The 5,000-nt window shown below is 33.5% G+C and overlaps 1 protein-coding gene across 2 annotated transcripts in view; it reads right to left on the minus strand.

Annotated features, from left to right (window-relative positions):
* The window catches only part of eprs1 (glutamyl-prolyl-tRNA synthetase 1), a 102,663-nt gene that overhangs the window by 73,981 nt on the left and 23,682 nt on the right, over positions 1 to 5,000 (minus strand). The window lies entirely within an intron of this gene.

The raw sequence follows: 5,000 nt of genomic DNA on the forward strand, positions 1-5,000 counted from the left end.
AAGATACCGTAAATCAATGAAAATATTGATTTATTTTTTAGATTTATATAGTGAGGTCTTTTTTTTTGCTATTTTGAAAATACTCTAAATAAATGGAAAATATTCATGAAATTGATAGATTTAAATAGTAAGGTGTTTTTTTTGCTATTTTAAAAATACTGTAAATCAATGAAAATATCAATTACCGGTAAATAGATTTTAATAGTAAGGTCTTTTTTTGCTATTTTGCAAATACTGTAAATCAATGAAAATATTCATTAAATTGATAGATTTAGATAGTAAAGGTGTTTTTTTGCTATTTTAAAAGATACCGTACATCAATGAATAAATTCATAAAATGTATACATTTAAATAGTTAGGTATTTTTTCTGCTATTTTAAAGATACTATAAATTAATGAATATATTCACGAAATGTATACATTTAAATTGTAAGGTCTTTTTTCTGCTATTTTAAAAATACTGTCAATCAATGAAAATATTAATACAATTGATAGATTAAGATAAGGAGTTTTTTGCTATTTTAAAAATACTGTAAATCAATGAAAATATTGACTAATTTTATAGATTTAAATAGTAATGTATTTTTTGCTTTTTTTAAAATACTGTAAATCAATGAAAATATAACTTAAATAGATTTAAATAGTAAGGTCTTCTTTGTTATTTTAAAAATATTGTAAATCAATGAAAATATAAATTAAATAGATTTAAATAGTAAGGTCTTTTTTTGCTATTTTACAAATACTGTAACTCAATGAAAATATTGATCAATTTTATAGATTTAAATAGTAAGGTCGTTTTTTTGCTATTTTAAAGATACCGTAAATCAATGAAAATATTGATTTATTTTTTAGATTTATATAGTGAGGTCTTTTTTTTTGCTATTTTGAAAATACTCTAAATAAATGGAAAATATTCATGAAATTGATAGATTTAAATAGTAAGGTGTTTTTTTTGCTATTTTAAAAATACTGTAAATCAATGAAAATATCAATTACCGGTAAATAGATTTTAATAGTAAGGTCCATCCATCCATCCATTTTCTACCGCTTATTCCCTTTCGGGGTCGCGGGGGGCGCTGGCGCCTATCTCAGCTACAATCGGGCGGAAGGCAGGGTACACCCTGGACAAGTCGCCACCTCATCGCAGGGCTAACACAGATAGACAGACAACATTCACACTCACATTCACACACTAGGGCCAATTTAGTGTTGCCAATCAACCTATCCCCAGGTGCATGTCTTTGGAAGTGGGAGGAAGCCGGAGTACCCGGAGGGAACCCACGCATTCACGGGGAGAACATGCAAACTCCACACAGAAAGATCCCGAGCCTGGATTTGAACCCAGGACTGCAGGACCTTCGTATTGTGAGGCAGACGCACTAACCCCTCTGCCACCGTGAAGCCCTAATAGTAAGGTCTTTTTTTGCTATTTTGCAAATACTGTAAATCAATGAAAATATTCATTAAATTGATAGATTTAGATAGTAAAGGTGTTTTTTTGCTATTTTAAAAGATACCGTACATCAATGAATATATTCATAAAATGTATACATTTAAATAGTTAGGTATTTTTTCTGCTATTTTAAAGATACTGTAAATGAATGAATATATTCACGAAATGTATACATTTAAATTGTAAGGTCTTTTTTCTGCTATTTTAAAAATACTGTCAATCAATGAGTATATTAATACAATTGATAGAATTAGATAAGGAGTTTTTTGCTATTTTAAAAATACTGTAAATCAATGAAAATATTAATTACCGGTAAATAGATTTAAATAGTAAAGTCTTTTTTTGCTATTTTGCAAATACTGTAAATCAATGAAAATATTCATTAAATTGATAGATTTAGATAGTAAAGGTGTTTTTTTGCTATTTTAAAGATACCGTACATCAATGAATATATTCATAAAATGTATACATTTAAATAGTAAGGTATTTTTTCAGCTATTTTAAAGATACTATAAATTAATGAATATATTCACGAAATGTATACATTTAAATTGTAAGGTCTTTTTTCTGCCATTTTAAAAATACTGTCAACCAATGAAAATATTAATACAATTGATAGATTTAGATAAGGTGTTTTTTGCTATTTTAAAGATACTGTAAATCAATGAAAATATTGACTAATTTTATAGATTTAAATAGTAATGTATTTTTTGCTATTTTGAAAATAGTGTAAATCAATGAAAATATCAATTAAATTGATGAATTTAAACAGTACAGTCTTTTTTTGCTATTTTAAAAATACTTTAAATCAAAGAACATAATTACAATGACAGCTTTAAATAGTAAAATTTTAAAAATACTGAAAATCAATAAAAATATTATTACTTTGATCCAATCCAATCCACTTTATTTATATAGCACATTTAAACAACAAAATGTTTCCACAGTGCTGCACAACAATATTAAAAACAACATTCAAATACTAGCCTGAGCTCCACCAATGACTGAATAAAAACAAAAAATAATAATAATAATAAATGGGTTGTACTTGTATAGCTTTTCTACCTTCAAGGTACTCAAAGCGCTTTGACACTACTTCCACATTTACCCATTCACACACACATTCACACTGATGGAGGGAGCTGCCATGCAAGGCGCTAACCAGTACCCATCAGGAGCAAGGGTGAAGTGTCTTGCTCAAGGACACAACGGACGTGACGAGGTTGGTACTAGGTGGGGATTGAACCAGGGACCCTCGGGTTGCGCACGGCCACTCTCCCAATACGCCACGCCGTCCCATAAAAATAAATACATATAAAACCAATATAAAATAAATATGACTAAAAAACGATTTTAAGGGTGAAACCAATTAAAACAGTAAATAGAAATCAAAATTTTAAAACATAAGGGTAACAGAAGACCACACAACTCAGGTAGTGTTATTAGCCAGAGACTAAAAACGGGTCTTAAAAGAGCAGTTCGAATATGGAGGGGCAGAGTGTTCCAGAGCTTAGGGCCGACCACAGAGAAGGTCCCGTCTCCCCTGGTTTTAAGTCTGGTCTTGGGCACCACGAGTGGAGCTGGCTCTCGAACCTCAGAGCGCGCGCAGGATTGTATATTTGGATGAGGTCCAATTTTTAATGCGGTGCCAGTCCATGTACAGCTTTAAAGGGGAACATTATCAGCAGACCTATGTAAACGTCAATATATACCTTGATGGTGCAGAAAAAAGACCATCTATTTTTTTAACCGATTTCCGAACTCTAAATGGGTGAATTTTGGCGAATTAAACGCCTTTCTGTTTACCGAGCTGGAGGCGATGACGTCAGAATGTGACGTCGCCGAGGTAACACACCCGCCATTTTCATTTTCAACACATTACAAACACCGGGTCTCAGCTATGTTATTTTCCGTTTTTTTGGACTATTTTTTGGAACTTTGGAGACATCGTGCCTCGCCGGTGTGTTGTCGGAGGGTGTAACAACACTAACAGGGAGGGATTCAAGTTGCACCACTGGCCCGAAGATGCCAAAGTGTCTGCTGCCAGACCCCCATTGAATGTACCAGAGTGTCTCCACATTTTACCGGCGATGCTAAGGCAGACATGGCACAGAGATGTATGGATAACCTGCAGATGCATTTGCAACGATAGTCAACGAAATCACAAAGGTGAGTTTTGTTGATTTTGACTGCCAGCTAATCGATGCTAACATGCTACGCTAATCGATGCTAACATGCTATTTACCGGCGGTGCTAAAGCAGACATGGCACAGAGATGTATGGATAACCTGTAGATGCATTTGCAACTATATTACGTTTCCTTCCACCCACATTTAATGCGAAACAAACACTTACCAATCGACGGATTTAAGTTGCTCCAGTGTCAAAAGATGCGAAAGTCCTGATCGTTTGGTCCGCACATTTTACCGGTGATGCTAACGCAGCTATTCGGCAATGCTATGGCTATGAATGGCGTCAATAGCTTCAGTTTCTTCTTCAATATTTTCATACTCCAACCATCTGTTTCAATACATGCGTAATCTGTTGAATCGCTTAAGTCGCTGAAATCCGAGTTTGAATCCGAGCTAATGTCGCTATATCTTGCTGTGGTATTCCCATTGTTTGTTTACATTGGCAGCACTGTGTGACGTCACAGGGAAATGGCCAGTGTCTTTGCAGAAAGCCGAAAATAAGGCAGTTTAAAGTTTTATTTAGGGATATTCTGAGACCGGTAAAATTTTGAAAAAAAATTCAAAAAATACAAGTCACTGGGAACTGATTTTTATTATTTTTAACCCTTTTGAAATTGTGATAATGTTCCCCTTTAAAAACAAAGAGCAAGATTTTAAAATAATTTCTAAAATGAACAGGGAGCCAGTGAAAACTCCAAAGGATTGGGGTTATATGCTAGCGTTTCCTGGCCCCTGTTAAGTCGTGCTGCCGCGTTCTGGACTAACTGTAACCGGGAGAGAGCTTTTTAGCTACTGCCAGCATAAAGTGCATTGCAGTAGTCCAGGCGACTTGAAATAAAAGCACGTACGACCGAATCAAATCAAATGAGTCGCGGTTAAAAGTTTAAAGTGATTTAGAGGTAGACTTGATTGCTCCAATCAGCTGCAAGAACCACCAAGAACAAGACGATTTTTATATGTTGTAATTAGGGAGGCACCGAAATGAAAATTTGCGGCCGAAGCCGAATAAAATTTAAACGCTTGGCCGAAGGCCTAATACCGAATAATGAATGCAGTTTTTCACAATTTTTTTAATATTGCATAAATAGCCTAGAATAATTATTTACACGTTTTTCAAATAAAGTAATTTTTTATTGAATATTGACATTTTTTTAATATTCCAGTAGCCTTTGCTTTTCAAAAAAAGCACAGTTTTTCATTTATATTAGGCCTTCAAACAAAACATGCATTCCAAAAAAAAATTAAGTGCATTAAAGTGGATAAACCCACAACAAATGAATTATTGTCCTTTTGGCAAAAGTCTGCTTAGCCACAGTAGATATGAAGAGTTCATATGCAAAAGCAGATAAATCCAT

This window comes from Nerophis ophidion, linkage group LG02 (genome assembly GCF_033978795.1).
Source record: "Nerophis ophidion isolate RoL-2023_Sa linkage group LG02, RoL_Noph_v1.0, whole genome shotgun sequence".
NCBI classification, from domain to species: Eukaryota; Metazoa; Chordata; class Actinopteri; order Syngnathiformes; family Syngnathidae; genus Nerophis; species Nerophis ophidion.